At 31.7% G+C, this 24,893-nt stretch overlaps 1 protein-coding gene across 5 annotated transcripts in view; it reads left to right on the top strand.

Moving 5' to 3' along the window:
• LOC125063858 (protein shank) overlaps positions 1–24,893 on the top strand; it is a 198,696-nt gene that overhangs the window by 36,775 nt on the left and 137,028 nt on the right. For all 5 annotated transcript variants that reach the window (XM_047670533.1, XM_047670534.1, XM_047670532.1 and 2 more), the window contains exon 2: positions 6,952–6,987. The gene's annotated coding sequence lies outside the window, so the exon portion shown is untranslated. The remainder of the gene's footprint in view (positions 1–6,951; positions 6,988–24,893) is intronic.

Here is a 24,893-nt window from a genome sequence, read left to right as displayed (position 1 = left end):
TCGGTACAAGGCGCGCGACGCGACGCCGGAGCAGCGCGTTGCGATTAAACCTTAACGCGGACGTGTCTGAGCGAGTGGCAACCGCGCTCATAAGAATTATTTCAATACCTTCCGATGGAAACTGCCTAGTCTATTCGACTGCATATTTTTTGTTTGAGTATACTAGTATACAACAATAAAATAGGTTTCGTGAGATTGTAGTAGAGTATGTATATCGTAACTGGAATGATTTAAGTTTGTACTCTAGCGCTACAAACGGGGATCCTTATTGCTTGGAAGAACAGTATCGAGCAAGCATGCTGATGTCAGCAAAGGACTGATGAATGGGTCCAATGGAAAAATAGAGAAGGTACATTGGGGACATCGATAACAGCAATAGCGCACGTAAAATAACAATTCAATTTAAACATAATTTAATTTGCGAACTAGAAGTCAAAACCAAGTTACAGATATTAAGTAATGTACATATATGTTCAAAGGAAATAATTCTCTATTTGCTTAGCATATTCTACTGTTATACACAAATTACAAAGCCTTCGCCTTGACGGTGCTCTTTTCGACATAGGCTCCTCTATATTAAGTAAAGAGCAGGCTTACGTTGGCCTCTCTAGAGTTACAACCTTAGATGGAGTACATCTTTGTCAATTTAGGTCCAATTCAAATCAAGACACAAGAGAGCTCTATTGTAGAGTACAACCGTCTGCGCACGTTATACCACCCCTACTTGGCCAAATTAAGTATTAACAGAAAACGCGTAACAATAAATCCGGACACTGAATGGGCAATTCACTCGAACATTTCAGAGGTACCTACAAGAAAAATAAGAATGTATCAAAAAAAAGACAATTATGCCCCGTAAACGTAGGAAAATAGAATAGCTTAACAAAAACCATTTGGTATTAATTTTGTTATTAAAAAGTACCTATTAATAATTAATATACAAAAAGTAGTGATATCCCATCAAAAACATAAATGTAAAAATGAGAGCCAAGTTAAATATTATGATATATACCTTGGTTGTTGACTTCAACGACAAAAGAAGTGAGATCTAAATTTGTGCCAAGTTAAATAGCCCTTCTGAAATTTATTTATAACTACATAAAATAGCATTTCTTCTTATAACTTGGGACAATATATTGTTGCCTAAGGTCTGACTTGGCTAGTTCTTATATGTTTATAAACACAACTTGTAGTTTGTGTTTAGAATAACAAATTATAACTCAGAACATCTAAGAAGAAGGAAGGACAGCTCAGTATTGCTTAGTTAGTATATACGTACATTAAGAGCTGCGATGGTCCAGTCACTAGAAAACATGAATCTTAACCAGATATTGCGAGTTCATATCTAGACAAGTACCATTGAATATTTGCGTGCTTAATTTGTGTTTATAATTCATTTGTAAAGGCTTAGAACTTACGAAGGCTATAATATAATTCGTATATAAGAATTAGCCAAGTCACACCTTAGGCAACAATATATTGTCCCAAGTTATAAGAAGAAATGCTATTTTATGTAGTTATAAATAAATTTCAGAAGGGCTATTTAACTTGGCACAAATTTAGATCTCACTTCTTTTGTCGTTGAAGTCAACAACCAAGGTATATATCATAATATTTAACTTGGCTCTCATTTTTACATTTATGTTTTTGATGGGTAGATAATACTATACTGTTTGTATCCTAAAATAATAATAATTATTATAAAAAGAATAGTAGTAACTCTACTCCAAAACCTGTCGACCAAATTCACATAAGAGCAACGTGGAATAAAATGCAAAAGCCTTCTCCACAGTAGGACGGGCTTACTCCCAGCATACAGAAAAGTGACAGACTTTACTTATATTTTAATTATAACTTTATTTTGCTGATTTCTATCGATCGTAAATTTTACAAAATTATTATAAAAAGATGATGCCATAAATTGCGAGTAGAACATATAATTTGTTCTAATTCTTTGTGTACAGGCGAAGGGGTTATATTACACGTCCGCAGTCCTGTTGTAATCTCGTTGGAAGCCTTACTCTACCTGCTTGGAAACCCTAATTGGTTTGTAACTTAATTAAACACATGCAGCGGGAGCGAGTGTTTTCATTAGTCGCTTCGAGATCGTTTGATTAAATGGTAGTTAAAAATTTACTCTAACTTTACTTAGTCTTAAATTAATGATATTTTGTAAAACGATTATAATCTGCCTATTTTTAATTGTTAGTAAAGTTCTAGTAAAACATTAATTGCACTTGAATTGCATTATATTTAAATTGTGTTGAATTTTAATTTAATTTAAAAACTAAAAATTAATATTCATTTAAATTTAACCGATAATTATAAGATTTTTAAATTAACATTTATTACTTATTTTGTGGTAAAAAAGTGCTTACATTGTACACGTATAAGAATAATTTATAAAAAAATTAAACCGAATTCAAAATTAGAAACAGCTAGTGACCTAAAAATAATATATATATATATATATATATAATTCAAAAACGGATTTATCTAAGATATACCTAATTCAGTACACAAGCCGACAATTTTTTTGAGGTTGGTGTCATCACAGCGTCAGACGCGTGTCAATATTTTTTATTGTTAATTTATTAAGTTTTTTTTTGTTTATTTGTGTTTGTTCTAGGCTGATTGGTAAATTTTCTAACGAGTATTTTATCTATATCTCTGAAATCACTGGACCGATGTTTTTTAATGAAAGTTACACTGTGCCCTAAGTTGAAGTGTACCTAACTTAAATAAAAAAATATCATCCCAATCGACTATTAGTTTTTTAGAAATTCGTGGGCAAGCATTCAAACATACAAACCGACACTTACGAAATTAACAAACGTGCTTTGATGCTTAAATTATCATTATACTCAAATATAATTAAATTCTAACAATTTTACATACATACATACATACATACATACATACATACATATCGAACTGATAACCTCCTGTTTTTTGAAGTCAGTTAATAAGGTGTATCGAACGATTTAACACTTAATGGCGTTTCAGCGAACAGATTCATAATTTGGTTTTCATGTTTCACTGTGTGCGCGCGCATCATTAAAATATCACTCTCATTATTTTTAATAATAAAATCCACTACACATTAATATATAATAAAAGGAACTCAATTAAAATGAGATACTAGTTTAATATTAAAATAATTCCAAATATACCACCGACCTAATGACAAAACATAAAATCCGTTAATGTTCATGAGATCCTGGTAAATTTAAAATTTGTTCAGACAACAAAAAAATCTTGAAGAGTATTTTTATTAGTTAGAGTTAGAAGCACATAGGTTAATTTTTCCCATATAAGTACCACCTTAAGCCTCCTAACCCATAATAGCATTCCTTTTGTATTTTTCCGAGTTCTATACCGCAAATCGTTGACAATGGAACATCTAATTTAATTATAAGACCTCTCGCAGTATATATCTACAGTCAGAGGTGATTAGTATCAGATGACCTATTTTCTCGTTTGGCTTCTTACTGTCAATATAAAAAAGTTAGTAAACCAGTATAAAACTGGCTGGTAGCGCGAAATCACCGGCTGTTCTTGGTTGAAAATAAACCAAAAAATGAAAGTAGAGGCGATTTCAACGACCTTTTAAATTAAAACTTCAAGTTGATTTTCTCTTTAGGACATAATTTATATTTAGCTCTAAAAAAACCTCATAATAATTAATTTAGCTTCGACTTACACTTATTTTTTTTTATTTTAATGAATTATAAAACCAATCATTTGGTCTTCACAATGTACCAAGGATTTTTATAGCGATCAAAAAAAGAGTTCAGTCGGATCTCGAGTTTTTAATGGTCATAATTGAGCACTTACTCGTACCTTCCCGCTTCGAGTTCAAAGTGTGCAATTATGAATTGTGATGTAGTTTGTGTTTTAGGTAGACACATTTATGGAATAAGTGTACAAATAGAAATTCCTAAAGAGATCGGGTAGCTGAATCTCTTACTCCTACTGCATCGTTGCATATGTTGAGTCGCAAATGGTTGTAATTAAAAGAAATCACCACTGTTGGTAGGATTTAACAAACAATAAGAAAGTGTACATGCTTCTCTGTTTGATAAAGATATTTGGATTATAATATAATAAAACTAATAAAATCCTTTTCATTTAATAAATATTCTGTAATATTTGTCGAACTGCTGGACAATGTCTTCGTCTACTCTTAAGAATTGTATTTTATTCTAACATTGTGGACAGGCCTGTCTTAATCCAGGGCGCAAGGAGTACAAAAACCCGAGCGCCACTCGTTGGCTGTTGATGGCCACTATTAGACCATTGAAATCTTTTTTCAGATTAAGGGGCTATCACTAATACGCTGCTTAAACCTGAGTGTTTATCATGTATGAGACGCGACTTACTGTGAGCTATTATTGGACATTCATCAGATTTTCATACAGATTTTAATCTACAATCTTCGTTTCCGTTCCGTATTTTACGCACTGGATTATTTAAAGTCAATTTTAAAGTATATTCTTATCAAAGAAACAAAAAAGACTTAACAAACATTAATATTCTGTAAGTTAAATTAAAACATAAGTCAATCAACAGAAGTACCTTGTTTAAGGACTAACGTTACGTGCACGTATTATAAAATATGATGGTTAATTTATAGTTCTTAAGATTTTCAACTCCAGTACTCAAAGCCGTGGTGACTTCAACGGAATATATAATTTAATATTAATTATAAACATGAGTGATTGACAAATAATCTGTTAAAAGAATGTGTATTGTGACAGGGTCCTATAATTTACATCGGCCCCATTAAGTAACAACCGTGTAATTCTGCGTCCGGGGCTAACTGATAACGGAGTGTAAGTTGTCCGAGCTGACAGCCGCCGCATTTATCAGCTTTGATTGAGTTTATTTATATAGTAAATAGTTAATTGAATTAGTCCCGTCAAGTTAAAACATTCTGTTCGTTAAATTACTTCTAGTGAGTCGGTAATTTTGTAACACGCCTTTGGTATTGTAGTAATTAAAATGGACTGCTCCATTGATCTAGTGGTTAAAGATTGTTTCCGAAGTTTTAGGTTCAAATCGGATTCGGAACAAAACTTGTCGTTAGACGTTAATGTCGTGTAAAATTTCAGTAGTAGCTCGGACTCGGAAAGCATGTAGAGGCAATGGTCTTGCGTCTAAACTCTCCAGTTTTGTACGTTCCTGAAGATTACGAGTAAAAAGAGCCGAGATGGCGCAGTGGTTAGAAAGCGTGCATCTTAACCGATGATTTCGGGTTCAGACCCAAGCAAGCACCACTGAATTTTCATGGGCTTAATTTGTGTTTATAATTCTCTCGTGCTCGGGGGTGAAGGAAAACATCATGAGGAAACCTGCATGTATCTAATTTCAACGAAATTCTGCCACATGTGTATCCACCAACCCGCATTGGAAAACCTGCATGTGTCTAATTTCAACAGGCGTTAGCGAGGAGGCCTTAGCCCAGCAGTGGGAAATTTACAGGCTGTTAATGAAACTTACGAGAAACATCGATAAAAATAATAAATCATGCAGGAGCATTATTTATTAATCAAATTATCGTCATCAACTAATAAACTCATAAACATCATCAACTCGTAAACAATGTAAATGTATATATTATAATCGATATTTAATCATTTAAAATACATTGCTAATGTAGGCTCAGCGATCACGATTACTGGATAGAAATATCTTAATATAATCTATTCCCCAAAGAACACGACTTGTTTCGGAACGAAGAGTAATGTGATGTTCGAGCACAAGGATTACCGACCTACTTCATTTTCTAATATAATAATGTAAGTTGTAAGGATTTTCGGTGAGTTGGTTTATAAAATTACTTGAAAGGGTTCACTTCATCTAACTGGTTTACCAGTTCATTACTCAAATCAAAAGGATTTCAGACTCCGCAGAATAATAAATTATTTACAGCTGAAAACAATTTATAGTATTATTTGGAATTGAGGAGAAGCAGACTCATGGGAGCTGTCATAATAAACCGTGCGAAATTGGGGCTATAGCCCCAGCGGGTTTGTTTGGAATTATCAGTTGTAAAAATATTGCGAATGTACTGTACCTTATAAATATATTTTTTTGTTTCACGTTTTAGTGATATAACTTATTGTATTGTTTTTTTAATTCTAAGTACTATAAACTGTTAAAACATTGATAAAGTTTTGCTCAAACGTATATATATAAACGATACATCAAAATTTGACATTGAATTGTATTTTTTTGACCGCGCCTTACTAAGTTTCTTTTCAAAATAAACAAAGTGCGTCAAAGTGAACTCTTGTCAGAAAGAAATACTTCTTGCTCCAAGAACGTAACATGCAAAATAATGCAATTAAATTTGAAACCTTGAAATTTTATTCCCATCCTGCCAAAAAAGGCACCAACCAAAGATACTTTTGTGTCATTTTATACAAGGACATTCAATTAAACCAAATCGTTGTAATATACTACTGTCACCGGCAAGTTACTGGGAAGCGACATTGTTAGAAGTATACGACAATGTTATATGGTCAATGCAATGAAAACCATGGGATCAAAGATGTATGTCCATATATAATACCCTGACTTGAAATGCATCGCTATTACCAAATAGACTATACGTATAAGTAAAGTTATACAACCATTTCAGATTTTTACTATATTTTTTCGATTAGCAGAATCTGACTTCATGTCCCTATAACGTGTAATTTCCCTGACTTGAAATGCATCCCTACTATCAAAGAATATACGTTGAGTCGATTCTTACCCTTCAGGGTGACTTTAATCTTACTTATATTATATAATACCATTCTGATCTCATTGTGATTTTTAATATTTTTCGATTGTTAGCGGAAATTATTTTAACGGTTGTAGTTTGGTTGAGAAAAAGATATATATTATTTTACTTGTGACGATAATATAGTATTTTTAAAGTAGATCAATTTTTATTTACAGATTTTCTGGGCGATTAGCACTCATGGCCGTATAAAGGTAAGTTACAAACTATTGTACATAGTTGGTCCTCTTGACCGGATTTCGATCTAAACGACTACGCAAAATATAGTATAGCGCACTAACGAACGAAACGAAAATGTAAATATATAGATATTCTCTGTTCCATCAGTATGGGGTTGTCTGACGGGACAGCTACCCGACACATTCGAAGATATATAAGGCGATACTGCTACTGAACGTTCTTAGAAATGGGCTGGCTTATTGTTTACAAGGGTGCATTAGAACTGCTTTGCCAAATATTGACAAATAAGCCCATTATTATTGACCTGACTTAAATTTAGGACCTCGACTTAAATACAGAGACGTCATTTATGTACTATTTCAAAATTATTTGCGGTTTGGATTTCAAGCCACAGAAGACTTAAACTTTGATTGCGGACACGTAAGATAACATTGCTAAAAATTATAAGTTTTTTATGACAAGTATTTTTAAGACAAGCAATAATGATACATCAATCCCTGAACAAATATTCTGCATTCCTTTTTAATTAAACTTTCTAGAATAATCGTATTTTATGTTTATTTTTACATATTAAAAATATATTTATTACAATTATGAAACTATTTAATTTCACATTATATATTTCCGAACAGATGGTACAGGGATATGTTCCTATTCTTAAATTTATATTTAAGTCAATCTAAACATAACCACTCTACGTATTCGTCTATGAACTTCATACAAATACCAGAGGAATGTATTTACAAGGTTCTTCGTACCCCATTAAACCTAACAACTGCGGTAAAAGAAACGTTAGCCCAATACTGAGAAACTGCTCGCTGTCTAAGGGCCCTATTAACCATATAATAGAGGTAGCTCACGAACCTCCGAGCCTAGGGCATAGTGCACACGCAAGCCACTAAACATTAAATTTAAAATATAAGTATCACTGTTATAACCGTATATAACTAATAAGTCATTCAGTTCATTAGTAATAAGTATTTATAATAAAACCTCGCTCTATAAATTAAGAGTTTATATAACTTCCTTTTCAGTGTGATCGGTTAAAATTGCTTGACAAAAGACCAGCTATAATTATTTCCTGTCATGCTCAATTACGTTATAATTATTTAAAAGATACAATATAATTAATTGTGTTATTTTAAACTAATATAAAAAATATATCTTATGTATTTAGATTTGTAAAATATTATAAATGTCAGCGTTATTTTGTTTCTACGCGTTAATTTATCGATAACCGTGACATTTGACAAAGTAATTAATAAATATTACATTTATAATAATATTAATAAATAAATATGACTACCTTTTTTTAACGTCAAAGAAGCAATCGAAAATCAATAATACAATAGAAATATTAAAATTTGAAATAAGAAGGCAGAAGAACCTATACTAGGTTGCCCGTACGTAAGTAGTTACTACCGCGAACATTGGTACAGTAAGGAATGTTAACCATTTCTTGCACTGTTATTTGCACTAATATGTGATGCTTATGCCCCTTGTGCCGGTAATTATACTACAACACGCATTTACACACACAAAGTCATACAAACATATACACTCACAAACACTACCCACAAACGAAATCTATTTTGTTATAATTGATAAAGTTGTGAGGTAACCAGACGGTTTTTAAAAAGCAAAACAAAACTTAAAGAAGTACCTTACGTAGTATAACTGTAGTTATATTTATTTATTTATTTTCATTAGGACAACTAACAGTAGATACAAAATTACATCAAAATCAAATAAAAAAATTACATTTCCAAATTATCTAGGCAAAAGTTCTACTACCTACAGATAGTCTCACCATGCACTATCATATTGCAAAATATGTATCAAAAATATAAACTAAATATAAGCAATAATTTGAGATAAGAAGTATTTTCTTGGAATGCCAATATTTATTTATAAATGGAGATTCTTTATAATTTCTTACAAAATGTAAGCTGTGAGTAAACAAGCCTTAAGTTATCTAGAAGTACGCTACTTAGTATGACTGACCTAATAAATGTTGTGTTCCAAGTTTAACAACCACCAGTTTACCATTTTCATAGTATGCAGATCCTTATCTGAAACTGTGAATCTTCTGGACCCTAACTAACGGCCTGTCTTGTACATATAACTATGCATACTTAAGATTTAGCGCCGAGACATTTAACCTACCAATACATCGATATAATTTGACCCCAGCTAGCATGAGTGTATTTAGAGGTAGTTTAAGGTACTTTGGGGTTCATTTTACGAATTTCCCATTGGATTTCGGAGGAGTAAGCGACGGCTGTGATTGCGTTCAAACATCGGATGTACGTTGATTTTTTTCATCATCACTTGATTTTTTTATTCACGAAAATACTATAGGAGTTCGAAGGTAAAAATATTATATATTTAACTCTAGAATAGAATGACAGTCGTTTGTTTTACCTGTTATGTAATAAAGTATATTTTTTCAAACAAATAATGGCTAACGTTATTTTGTTTGTATACACGAATTCTTATAGAGGTTAATTGAACTGTATAGAAGTAGATGTGTTACAACGCCATCTAGCGGCGATTTCCAACAAAATGGACGCCCAGACGGACTTGTTTAAAGCTGTACAAACGATTAAGTAATAACTCGTATTCATTTAATTACGTACCTTTTATGACTTGAGATATACAAATGTTTTTCGAAAAAAGTTTCATTGAACACATTAAAACAATTTAAATGGTTTTAAAACGAGTTAAGAAATTAGTAAATCTTTTATATGGCCACAATGCTACATTAAAGAAGATGGCAAATAACTAAAGGCATGAGGACTGAGAACTTTTACTTACACTAAATTAACTCTGTTAATGGGAGCATAATAAATGAAAACATTGAGTCTGCAGTCGAAGGTCCGATCACCCTATAAAACTTTAAAGCTGGAGATCGTCTTGATAAACTATATAGATATATCTCAACAGAAGGTTCAATCCGAAGAAGGAATACATTGTTGAAAAGTTTAAGTGCTTTACATTTAATAATTTACGATTGGTAAAAGAGAAAAACGTAAGAAAATACTTTCGCTTTCCGAGGATTTAATTTTAACTTATGACATCATAAGTTATAGTTCTAAACCCTTTCGTTTTAACAAGAAAAAGCTTTTTCGAGCTTTTCTTAGCGCAAGAATAAATGAATATAGTATTTCCATGAGATCTGCTCTGGACATCGAGATACTGCAACTACTACATACCTTTTAAACAAAAAATATTTATGACTTTTTTGAGTTTAGAAATGTTATATCAACAATAAACAAATATAATAATAATAAATACTTAATACAGCAAATAACTTCTCATTTCATACAACATGCCTGTATAAGGAAGGTAACGTAAATGCTTAGATCATTTCCTATATCATTTCCATGCAGTTCGTGGTTACATCTCATTACTGCGGAGATGATCTATTACGTAACCAGACGCAAACTCAGGCATATTAGATTATTGTTATACGTATGGAACTTCGCACCGGAATTATCGTAGATTTCCTTTTATTTGTTCGGTCGGGTTTCCGTCTCCTGTTTTACTCACATTCACTAAAATTACAAGCAAACTGTTTTGTTACGAAAGATAAATTTCGCTTTGTGGTAGCTACGGCCTTTTGCAACCATCTGGGTATCATCTAATACTAACACTACCGCCAAACAATAATATCATCTTAATTCCAAGGCTTGATGGCGCATATGATATTAGGGATGCTTAATATTTCTTACAGCGCCAATATATATGGTATGTGGTGAGAACTTACTATTGGATGGTACAGACTGTCCGCCTACGTATTTTATTATAAAACAGATAAATCTATTAATACATAAAAGGCAATGAATGACTACACATCATACTATCAATTTATTCAAAACACAACGCAGAACTATGACGTAGAGACGTCATATTTGGGGGTTATCCGTATTGTAAAGGCGCACTAAGAAAGGTTTTTTTTATAATAATTAAAAGATATAGATTAACTTTTATTTGAATACAACCAATTTTTTTATTCATAGTATGTTCTTGAGTTGAGATAAACGTATTCGACAACTTTCTTTATAGAGACGAGAAAAACAGTGCGGGTTTAATAAAATGGAATGGGGACATGGACTGGACATGCTTAAATCGATAAAATTCTGAATTTCGCGCCCTTACGGCGATTAGTTGCAAAGATCAGACATATTCTTTCAGGTCACAGCAAGTCGTTGACCTTAAACTTTGCCTAATCGACCCGTTTAAATTCGGTTAGGAGTTCAATGAGTCCAAGGTAATTGGTTCGAAGTCCATATCTTTAGGTCGGAAAGAAGTTCGGACGGAAGAGAAGTAGGGATTTCTTGCTATTATATCTATCTAAATATATCTCATCTGATATATCAGTACATTCATCTCAAAAAGACATACTTCCATCTTTAAATATAGGATATTAGTTGTCGCCTGCGGCTTAGCTTGTATTTTATGGCTTTATGTCTACCAAATTTTATCAATAATATATATATATATAATTGTAAGTAATGTAACAGCCTGTTAATTGCTGGTCAAAGAGATCCTGTTACGTAGGATTAGAGCTCATTCCACCATGCTTCGCCTTCACGCTTAACCGAGATACGTCGTACGACGTTTCGCCATTAGCTATTTGTATAGGATTAAAATGTGAAAACAGTTTTAATTGATTTATCACTAAATTTGAACCCGAGATTATTCTCTAAGGCAGACCACTGGGTCATATCGGCTGTGTATATGTTAAGCCTTTATTTCAAATTCGCAAATCTACTCTCAAATCAACAGAACGTGAGACGGCTAATGAAGATTGCAATATGTATACGTAATTAATCACGCGTCCGTCCGACCGCTTATGAACATCTATCAACATCATTAGGAATGTGAATGGATCTGAATCACATCTCACTTTGGTCCATTTCGATTAATTTCATAATACTACTTCGTGGTAGGGCTGTGCAAGCCCGTCAGGGTAGGTACCACCCACTCATCGGATATTCTACTGTCATACGGCAACAATTATAAGTGTTGTGTACGGTTTGATGGCGCATTGGTGTGATGTAAGGAATGGTTAATATTTCTCACAGCGTCAATGTCTCTGGGCGGTGATGACTACTTACCAACATGTGGCCTATTAGCTCATCCACCTACCATTTACATTCATAAATACGATGGATACAAGAAAATTACATAGAAAATAAGCGTATTGGTTTTGATTTTCACTCAGAATTGTAAAAGAATATAATAGTAATTGTAATAGTGTAATGTGTTGTGCAATAAAGTATTTAAAATAAAATAAAATAAATAAAGAAGTAAATAACTAAACAGTATAACATAGGGGATGTACTAACATAGAATTACGCGAGCGAAGCTGCGGGCGATCACTAGTTATTTATATTAATATGCAGATATTTCAAATTTATTATTATTATTATTATTACATATTATAATGTACGTTGTGAGAAGAAATTTTTAATGTATTTAAATAAATATAAATTTACAAGGTCCGTGTTCAGAGAATAGTAATAATAATAATCCTATTTTCCCTTCCAGTTAATCGTAAAGCTTCTAGGTTCATCAATAGCTTGTTGTTGAGTTCGTAATTGCTAATTTAATCGCTTTAGGCTTCCCGTACATTTAAAAAAAACTTTTTTTTTTAAATTTTATGTATTTACGCACTTTATTTTAAGGCAACGACGATTGAAATTTCATTACTCAATATTTTCAGTGTTTTGTTTTTTTATGTGATGCATGGTACGTATGCCATGACGGTATGCGGTACGACAATTTCTTGAGGCTATTAGTAATAATTATATCAATAATAATGATGATGAATGATGCAGATGGCGTTAAAAAAACAATACGGTGAAAGCTACCGTACATTTTCCTGGAAAATAATGTTTTAGCACTTAAGGTGTACCTAATTAAATAGCAAAAACATTTAAACATAAATAAGGATTTTACAGTACATAAATACTTATAATTTTAATAAATAATTACTACGAACAACAATAACATTTATATGACAAGATATATTTTTATACGTTTTGCTAAAACATTTGTTACTTGAGCTTTAATTGCAATGCTATTATAAATATTTGCAGGTTTAACCAACCATGTAACATTAGTCCAACGGTTATTAATTCCAACTCAAAAAGTAGGTGTGTACGTTACGCAACTGGTTGTCAAATCAGGTCATGTCAACCTTTGGTATAAAAGAGCCCATATTCTGAGTCAATACGTAAAAATTGAATTAAAATACTTAATAATATATACAAATTTAATACTTTGTCACTTAGGTTTTTAATTATTTTTACTTTGCATAGTGTTACGTATTGATAAATACCATGCGTACCAAAGGCTCGTGACCTCTGCTTCGACCCGTTAGTGACGAAATAAGCTTTGTAATGCAACGATAACATCTCAACTGGTTCTGCCTTAACCATATTTTGGTTTGCGGAAATTAAAAACTGGACAATGGGACGATTAAGAAATTACATCGGACGTTGACTTCTTATCTCTGAGAATACATAAAAAGTATTAATTAAATTATATAGTAATTGTCGTTGGAACAAGTTTAATTTGTTAATACATTTTAATATTTTTTTATTGAATATAACCCGTTCAGATTTTATTTTATAGGTAATTTTCAATAAAATTAAATTCCGATTGCTTTTTTATTTTAATATCATCTAAATATACCGCTAATTTGTATAATATCTTCGTAAAGTTTCTTTTTTATTTACTGAACAATCAGCTACATAAATTGAACGGTCATCAGTCCACCGACCATGACCAGACCACAGATTGGTCATTGGACCATAAAGATTCAGAAGCAAAAATTGTTTTATTTTGACATATATAATCTAATAAAAACCCTATTTGTGTGTTTCCAAGTTCGTTGGATTGCATTTCAGTTTTTTTTTTATTATTTGTAAAATATACTTTATCATTTAGTTTAAACGATCATTGGTTGACTATTACGTCATGGCCTCTCACTGACCAATGACCATTCAGATTTAGAACTCAAATAGGTTTTAATTTGATTAGTGCTTCATAAACTGAATTTCAACTTAAATGGAAAATTAGTTACGGCCTGATTATTTTTAGTTTTCGTAGAGTCTACTTACTCTAATACAGAAGTATCTTAATATACTAAAATTAAAATCATAAAATCAATTGATATCGAACGATGAACATAAAAATAATTATTTAATTACACAGAACATGACATACTTCTAAACTTTATAAACTACGATGAAGTTATTTATAAACCAAGCCGACGTCGCTATCGAATGAAAGTAAATACTGACTGAAACAGAACTAAGTCTGTAGTAAGCCTTTCTATACGTACTCGTAGCTGGCGGCAACGCTGACTGCAAGCCATTTGTCTTGACACCCGTTGAAATACGCTAAGAGTCTGATATTTATTGAAGTCGAAATTAAGATCTCAAATTTGCTACACAATTTTCAAGTGTCTTGATAAAAAAGGGATTTAAGCGGAAATTCTAGCGAGTGTAGTATGATTTAATTGAACAGACACGTACATAAATCAGTACCGTGAACTGTCGTGTCGTGACTGATTGACGTCTTATTGAATTATGAGAGTAAGGGAATATGTGTCATGTATATATGTAACAGTATTATTTGTATGTAATTCCAATTTTTATTGAATGCAGTCCTGAAAGCTTTATATTAATATTTGTATTTTGTTCCATAGTTTAGAAACAATTTAAGTTTACCCTCACACATCCTTAGCTGTCGTCAACACTCGTTTGCTCAATTTGTTTCGGTATCCGCTGTTGAGAACACATGCTTTAGGAAATGTATACATTAACATTTAAAATCATAAAAAAATGTATTGTTGTATAATTGAACTTGTTCTAAAAATGTGTGAATATATGTTTTATGTGCAAACAATCATTTTTAAAATAATCGTTTGGATTTTTCTATGGAGGTACCATAGAAGACTGCACAGGAACAGAAAAAACAATACCTTATTATTTATTAATATTAGCTAAACCATATATCCTGCATTAAGAAAAAAATGAGTTGTATTATTTCATATGGATAATTTCAGGACCTTGGAATTACAATTAGGTAATTATATACATTATTTCTTCACTTAATAAAAATATAAAGCTAATATTTTTTAATTACCCATTACTAAGAAACAACCTTTGTCGTTTCTTTAAAAATTCGATTAAACAGAAACAGTATCTTGTTTAATGATCTTATTAAAAATAACTTCTTACGATGGCGTGTCAATGACCGGAATCCCTTATTTCATTATTGCCAATACGTAACGGGTCTTAATAAATGTTGAAGAGAAAAAAACGCCTACTACAGCGCGCAACCGCTAAGAAGCTACGACTGGCGGACTGTGTACATTTTTTCTAGACTCACTACCACACGACTACACAGTAGTTAGTAACAAACATATCAGTCAAAATAAATTGATAAGAAATACTAATAAAATAAAATAAAAATTAGGCCAAAATGTTTAGAACTAAGAAGAATTTACTATGATTAAGTTTTGATAAATGTATAACTATAATTGTATTCTATAACTATGTGACTGTTTAGTTCTTGTTGCTCTGAAGAAAAAAACATATTTATTTATAGTGCAGAAATTTAATAAATAAAATCTTTAATATTGTGTGTACCTACTAACCTCCAAAACTTTAAAATTAGTTTGGAAACATCGTAAGCTTTCACGCAAATATCCTCGCGTTTTATTATTGATTTTCAGCTCTAAGTATTCAGCTCTTATTAAAGAATCTGTCTTTAATAATTATTTGATTGATACTTATAAATTATACAGTAATTATCTAATCGATTAAGTATTTAACAATTGATTTAATCTCTTTTATTTTATAACTTAAAATAATTTTGAAAAAACATAGCTTCTCTGATTTTTATGTTGATATTTAGTAAAGAATATTTTATGATGAACAAATTAGACTTAACAGAAAGAAAAATGTAGAATTTTAAGAAAATGTCGCTACAATAGATAAAAAAACTATATCCTTTACTCAGGCTTACAATATGTCTCAACTTCCCAACCAGACCAACACTTTTGGGACAGGCGGAGTGCTGGATGATTAAGCATCTTATCTGCCCCCTTCATACGTTTTGTCAACAACATACTGCAAACAAGAAGGATACAATGTAGTATGATTCTTATGTTGTATGTATTAAGAGTTAAAATACAAGTTTAGCTCGTAAGTATTCAAGTGTAAACTCCAAACCTTGTGGAATTAGTTGATGGTACACGCGGGAGATAAGCGCCATTTACACATCAAGTTTTACGTTTTTCAAGGTTGGAAAGAATGCTCAAAAGTTTCACCCTTTTCGTCTTTGTTCTATACAGGGGCGGGAAGGCTTTGTTGTAGTCTCTGCGTGCAGAAAATTCCAAAATCTGACTAATTAATATACCTTTTGTATAAATTTACTTCATTCTAGATATAAAGATCTAATAATTTGCTCGGATATTGGGGCTTTTTATTTTAATTTAGGCAGCATATTTAATAAGTTCAACTTGGGATACATTGAAATTTGTTGGAGTGTAATTATAATGAAGGTATTAAGTTGAAACGTTTCAAGATTTCGTTGACTGTTTCAACAATACATTGAACAAGGAATTCCAAAAACAGGTAAATTTCAGGTAAAAAAATATGTTATAGCGATAAAAGACTCAGAATTCATTCGGTAGGGAAACCACAAGTACTCGTCAAGGAGTCGACGGTCGAGGAGCGGAAAGTATGCGGGTATCAAAACGTGTGATCTATAATGACGGGTAGTACCTGATGTAGGGTGACTAGTTTTAGTATTTTAATCATTAACATTTTGTTATAAAAATAAAACCGTATTTATACTGATTAATTAAATTGAGATACAACGTTTTCAAAATTTGGTAATATTTTGTCAATTTTAATAAATTGAAATGTTTTCCTAAATTGCGTAAAAGACTCACACGATCCAACCGTATTGTAATACAACAATACATTTTCATCGCAGACGATTATTTTAAATGAATAATTAATTAAAAGATCCCCTTCATACATCCGTATAAAAACTCAAACGATTCCTTTATTTGCCAAAGCGTGGATTCAACAAATATCCGTGCAAAAAAATCTTGTACGCCAAACAATCCTCGGCACAGATACCCTCGTGTACTCCCTCGGGGGGTTACAGGGGGTAAGAGAGGAGGCGCCTTTGTCTGCGTCGTCATTACTTTGTCAAAGGTCCTTGGAAAGGCGCGATTCTTAGCTCCACGCGAGTAGATAGGGGACGTGAGTAGGCTTCTGCCTTACACTTATGTTTTGGTTAGCTTGCAGGGTTCAGGCATTGTTCTCTTGAGCCATTAGCTAGGAACTTATGTTTTGAGTTATGCTTTGAATATGAGGTAATTTACATACTAGTTGGAAGTTAGGACTCGTTTGAATACTACATTACCAGTTTGGAACTGCTATTGCTGTACATTTTGTATGACTTTTAGTTCACGAACAATGAATGATTGAATTATAAAAACGAATGAGAAGTGAGAATCTCTAGTTCGATGGTGAAGGAAAACATCGCGAACAAACCTTTATTCGGAGTCGAAGTTTATGTAAGTTAAGTCGAAATTCTCAGAAGACATATGTGATTCTGTCACACGTTTAGCTACCAATTCGTATTGAGCAATCGGGTGAATTCAGTTCCAAGTTTTCTTTTTAAAAGGATATTGAGAGACATTCACAAACTGTGACTTTACATTTTTACTTTTATAGAAGATATTTGTCAATATTTGGGTGGTTATCCCGATATTTTTTTTATGGTTTACTTTGGCGGATAAACACATATACCAATTGATGGTAAGTGATCACCACCGCCCATAGACAATGGCGGTATAAGAAATAAAACAATTCCTTAAATCGCCAATGCGCCACCAACCTTGATAATTAAGATGTGTTATCCCTTGTGCCTGTACTTAGACTGACTCAGTCACGCTTCGAATCGGAACACAACAATACTGAGTACTGTTTTTTGGCGGTAAAATATCTTAATTTTAATAGAACTTATTTTTAAGTTAGTTACCGATTACACAAGGATCATTGTAATTGATACCCTTTAATTCTACATAATACTATGTAGTTCACTTAAAATAATTATATTTACCAGTAAACACGCTAACTGTCGCCTGGCCCCTTGACCGACACTGCTTTGAGGTTGTTACGTATTACCTCCGCGTGCCACAAGCGAAGAGATTAAGCGTATTGTGTATAAGAAAAATTAACATTGTTTTAGGGAGAGTGCTAAAATATTATTTTCCTTTTGCCTGTAATTACACTGGGTCACTCACACTACCAATCGAAACAATACTGCTAATACTCTTTTGCGATGGAATATGTGATACCCATACATGGGAGAAATTTGATATATCTACCCCGACGGGCTTGCGCCGAGCAAATACTTAAGAAGTATATACTTACATGAAGTATATTTTGTACTATTTTTTAACAGGCGTTAGAAAGTATATAAAACATACATAAAATTATTCCTTTAAGCTATTTTATATTTAATAAGCGTACATGAAGATATTCTTATTTGAATTATGAATATATGATAATAAGGAAGACTATGGCTTCCTAAAACATATTAAACTTCCCTCAATAAATACAGAGAAATCAATAATAATAATTTATAGCACAAACGAACGATCAAACTACGAACACCGCCATGAGCAAGTTGCACCCATAATACACCAAAACCTAGCTCATAAATAAAAAATAATTTCTGAGAAAGTACCATATTATAAATATAAGCCACAATCAGTTCACGAGAACGATAGCTTTAAGATTTACTGGGACAGAAGTATAGTTACCGATAAAACCGTTTACATTACAATACTAGAAAAACAAAACATATAGTTTCTTTTTTGGTACAATTATTACAAACTCCTTATAATATATTTTGCAAACATTTTTTCGCTACAAGTATGTAACTCGTACAGTATCATTACCGAGCATGTTTTTGCTGGGAGTCAGGTATTCAGTTATGGTTGTTTTCATTGATTGACTTACCGTGCACGGTGTACCGTATAGCGGTCACTTGAAGCTCACTGGCACAGTTACCGGCTCATTATTATAATCAGCATGATTTTTCAAATATCATTAAGAGAAGATCATGTGTAATCAAGCAATCATACAGGTTCGTTGTGTTCTCAAACTATATTTATTTTTATGTTACCGTATTCTCTCAAAGTTGATAGTACATTTTTTGTGACTAGAAGATCAATAAAAATATTTCAATGTCTGTTACTATTGACGAACATTGTTACCGTTTTTTTTTGTAAGTAGCAACTCGCAACAAACGGTATTATGAACCCACAACATAGCCTCTTTTACGAACTATCACAAAGGACATCTAGTCTTATTGAAATTATACGTTTTTTGGTGTATTAAGAAAAAATGTGAAAGTGAATTTTTATGCGCGCGCACAGGGTGACGTGTGAACTACTTGATAACTTTGCCCGCTGAACCGCCAATTAAATGTCACGTCGCTCGAAATAAATAACTTCGCACCTTAACGATCTTATTTTACAAATTTTAAATTGTGATTAAATATATTTTGAGTAAGTGTTAAAAATCAAAATTATAATCATAATAGTGGTAAAAAAAGAGGAAAGCACATTTATCATAATAATTATTATTATTTTCTTATTAATAAGTAGATTGTTATTATTTTATTCTTACGCGTGTAAACACACGCCCCTTTACTTTTTAATTGCTACGACGACTTTATTAATGGAGAAGATCCTCATTTGGTATCTTTATATGTATAGATATTTTATGTGTTAGAGCTTTTGATGAGTCCCTTTGCGTTGGGCCCAACTCAATTTGATTGTTATGTTTTTCTTTGAAACGTATTCAGAAAGATCTTTGAAGTCGGTTTTAAGCTTAAAAGTCAACCTCCGTAACAACAAATCAACAACAAAAACGAATAGGTATATATGTATAATAAGTATATTAGATCTTATTTCGATCTATGTCTTAGAATAGTCATTGTTTCATTCTCAATTTTGCTCCGTAGTTGTGCTTTATTTTAATGAACTAATTCTAATAAATTATGTCCTTAATAAAGGCGCCCATAGAACCTGATATTCAAGTAGGTGCTTATTGTTTTATGGTTGCGATAAACTGAGAAACCTTTGTAGCGTTTTACAATCGTTAACACTCTCGTTTGTTTCTTGTAAGATGGCGCCTGAGACTGATTTTATCGCGGTGTAATTTTTATGATTGTATAATCTTTTAATACAAATAATTGAATATGAATACACAAAGTATTAAATCTTTAAATGAAAAGGTTGATATTTTGTAAGAAGTCACAAAGTATTTAATTATAATCTGTGTTGAGATATCACTTCATGTAAATATTACTTTAATGTTATAATCAATTAAATATTGTTACTGTCAATGTTGCATATTACTTTTTGTAATTTCACAATGGTTTGCTGCGGTGACTTTCGAGTTTGTTCTTACAGAATAACTCTATTGTCCTTAATGACTTTTCTAACGTCCGTTTGACATGGTACTCGAACGTTTCTTTAATGAATACTGTATATCTAGCAGTAACTTATGGTACAATAGTTCAATACATATAAAAGGTTTAACTACCTATTTCAACGAACAGCTTAAACTGTCTTACATAGAGACTCTTTTGCTTCGTAATGTAGAGACGTACTGTGACTCAATTTATTGTTATTATTTAAGGTATACAACCTATTTCAGAACAAATAGTGATGGCCATGTACATTACTTTGAATTTAGAATTTAGATCAACGTGGGACAATGAATATGAAAATTTTTTTAATGAGTTGCATCCGTATAATGTTTGTAGTAACCAAATGTTTCATACATTTAAAATATTTTGTTGGACAAAACACAAGAAATTTTATATTAAATGATAATATATTGTCGTGTTATTAAATACGCAATTTTGACTATTAAGTAGTAAATCATTTGATTTAATAAGACACAATTTGCAATTGTCGAAACATTTTTATTTATTACTTTCAAAACTATAATCGAATATTATCATTACACGAACAAAAACATTTCGAAAATTGAATACAGAATTTCTACTGGATTTGGGTCAGTACAATGTCCTGTACATACATATATATAGAACCTCATCGATTTTCTCTCAACGTATCAACGATTATACGAATTACTATATTTATTCATGCAATTATTCCTATCGAGTATGCACAAACAGTTAAACAGAACGCATGAATTGTTGTGCAACAAACATAACGGACTCGAATGATATACGCACTGAGTACTCTTACTGACCGCTGGATACTCGGAACAATACATCGATATATTTATAAAACCGACTACGTGCACATTTTTGAACAGAGTTAACAAAGGACATAAATTGTTATAAACTATATACATATATAAACGTTTTCAATAATCACTTGTGTTCTTTTCGTAATACGACAGTAATAATCTGATGGTAATCTTGTAAAATGACATTAAAAGCCTATTGAATAAAGTATATTTTAAGTTTGACATCAGGCACAGTACTTAGGTAATTCAAGCGCAAATGTGATTAAGTAACAGTAGTTCAAACTTTAGTCTGAAGTATTATAGTATGCGGGCTCTTGTGGGTTGACCAAATCCGTTCAAAAACCGACCTCGAACATCTGTTTTTTTTAAGACTCAAAAAAATGGTGAGGTACTGTGCATATATTGTATATAAATTAAGACCTTATTACCAATTTTCTCCACCTTGATCTGCAATGGAGACTAACCAACTAGGAATGAGATGTTATATCGTATAAGTGCAGCCTGTCACCTCTCACTCTAGTAGTCTTAAATTAAGCAATTTGAAAGAACAGCAAAGAGATCACGTCAGACGTCGTAAGCATTTTTCAAGCAACGAAATTTAAGAGATTAGTCTTACTAATGTTTTTAGAGCGAAAAACCTATAGTGCTGATTTATAAAATTTTGTACATAAATACATCCTTATTTCATTTTATTTTACATCTATTTAAAAATACTGATATACAATGCTCAGCTTAAATGGATAATGAAAATAAAGCCAATATTAGGATAAAATTTTGCAAGGGAATTACAGAAAATATTATTTTTTAAATAAATCTTCTAAGTGTTGAATGGAGCATGAAAAGTTGTGTGGAAATTCTGATCTTAGAAAAATATATTTAGTATTGTCAGTTACTAATTTTTTTTACTCAATAAGCTGATGAAACTAACTATGAATATTTTTAATAGATGATTTCCTTTACACAACGTTAGATTTTTAGTAATTGGTGTGGTGAGAAAGACTGTTCTTACAGCTTTTTATATATTCTAAAGATTCTTTAATTTTTTAAACTTGAAATCCAAAGGGGCTCGTTTTTTTCATAGATCAACTAAACATCCGATTTGTAGGACAAAACATAATTTGTTACGTCGCTTACCCTGTTGATCTACTTGCGATTCAGCAGAGCTCATAAAATGATCGACGCGTGTTCCTCACACGTCGTATAATTATAATTCTGTTCACTGCTAACTCTGATATACATTCAGTTCGTGCGTTAAAGATGCAAATTAGTGCGAAAGAAATATAATACGAGGTCGTATGCTGAGTGGCGTTATTTGTCAGTATATTGGAATAAACACGTGGATGATATAGCTAACAGTGCCTTTACAGCGATTATTTAGCGCCACATAAGCGCTGTTTTGCACGATTTAATGTAAAATCAGTTCGTTAAAATAAGAGCAATCAGCATATATGTAAATTAGTAAATTAGTTTATAAATACAATGCTATGATTAAGATAAATATAAGATAAATATACTTTATTGTACACCGAAACAAAAAAATACAAGAAGCAACACAACAAAATAGAAAACACTGTACAAAAGGCGGTCTTATCGCTAAAAGAGCGATCTCTTCCAGACAACCTTTGGATAGAGGACATTGAATACTGTAAGAAAGGGGTTCGGAGGTGTACACCTTTTAAATCATATATACACAAACATAAAGTATCTACATAACATACATACATACGATTAATACATGTTATATATAATATATAAATACGTGTATAAACAAAATAATACATATGTTTTATAAATAAATTCAAATGATTAATTATAATAATATATACTTATGTGACAATAATTACACTCTATTTAACTCTCTCAGTTTTTGGCTGTAAACTTACTGAAATAAAAGAAGAAAAGAGCCGAGATGGCCCAGTGGTTAGAACGCGTGCATCTTAACCGATGATTTCGGGTTCAAACCCAGGCATGCACCACTGATATTTCATGTGCTTAATTTGTGTTTATAATTCATCTCGTGCTCGGCGGTAAAGGAAAACATCGTGAGGAAACCTGCATGTGTCTAATTTCAACGAAATTCTGCCACATGTGTATTCCGCCAAACCGCATTGGAGCAGCGTGGTGGAATATGCTCCAAACCTTCTCCTCAAAGGGAGACGAGGCCTTTATCCCAGCAGTAGGACATTTACGGGCTGCTAATGTTACTGAAATATTTATAAAAATAGATAGCCAGTCGTTTATGTCGATAAATACCTCGTCAACAGAAACATCCGAGGATTTATTTAAATCATTTAAACTTAAAATGTTTTTGTAACACTTATTTTGAAGAGTGTTATTGTAGGAAGGGAATTACTTCTGACCTACTAACTAAACTACTTCTGAGAAAAGCTTGCTTTACAATAACGTTTTTGGAACGAAGTTCTTTCAGACAACCTTTCCAGTCCTCTTTTCTTCTTTCTCTGTTTCGTTTATTTTTAATTATCACGTGGATTTTTTTTAACAATTTTATTTCTTGTCGTTAAATTATTCTCAAAAATTGTTACCTTATTTCATTGACTATAATTTAATACATCATATATAGCTAATATAACTTCCGGAGATCGCAGGACACCTCTGGTTTATTTCCATATTTTTAAGTTGGTATTATTGATAATCCGACAGCCTCTAAAATAATAATGAAACCAAATACAATTTAGGGGTCACCGTAACGTTTAAAAATGATATACTCGACTAGTAGATCCATTAAATGTTATGTGGACATTCAGATTTTGCTAAATGAAAAGGCTACGAAGGGTAACATTCATAGCGTTATCCAGTTACATTCATATTGAAAATTATTGTTCGAAAAGGCTAAAGACAATTATAATTTAATTCATCTTTTATTAAATATAATTATAAACATTGATAAATTGTTCTTTATGTCTTGTTCCTTGATATCGTAATGTTAATGTTAAAATTAAAAACGTAATATGTGTTTGTACACCAAAAAACAAGTTTGTATACTACCTCGCCGAAACTTCAACTACCAGTCTACCTATATCGTCTATAAGAGTGTACTATACTAGTACAATGAGTGGTACATACTTCTGTAAAGTTTATCTCAAAAAGTCAAATACAAAATTAAAATATACTTTATTCTAGGAGGCTTTTAAAATCACTTTGGAATCGTCATTTTATCAACTATATTAAATGAAGCTACACCGTTTCGCAATGCAGATTCTACGGAGAGGAACTGGCAAGAAACCCAGTAGTTACTCTTTTTCAACATTTAAAATACAAATTGATGTTACTTAAATACAATTATATATGTACAAATACATAACACTTATATCCTGCCTAAGCCATCAAGCATTAGCTCCATGCATGTTATTTTAATTTTTGGTGTGCAATAAAGCATATTTTAATATATGTACAAATTATAGTTTATCACATAGTACCTAACATAATCGAAATGTAAAATATATTGACATTGAAAACCATATAATTTCCTCATTCACTATTCTATATTCATCAATGAAATGAAAACTTTAAAATACGGTGAATTACTTACGTATCTAAACTTACTTTTATCCGAGAGTCCA

Source organism: Vanessa atalanta, chromosome 4 (assembly GCF_905147765.1).
Source record: "Vanessa atalanta chromosome 4, ilVanAtal1.2, whole genome shotgun sequence".
Classification (NCBI taxonomy): domain Eukaryota; kingdom Metazoa; phylum Arthropoda; class Insecta; order Lepidoptera; family Nymphalidae; genus Vanessa; species Vanessa atalanta.
Note: the sequence above shows the minus strand (reverse complement) of the source record. Positions and strands in the feature narration are given on the sequence as shown.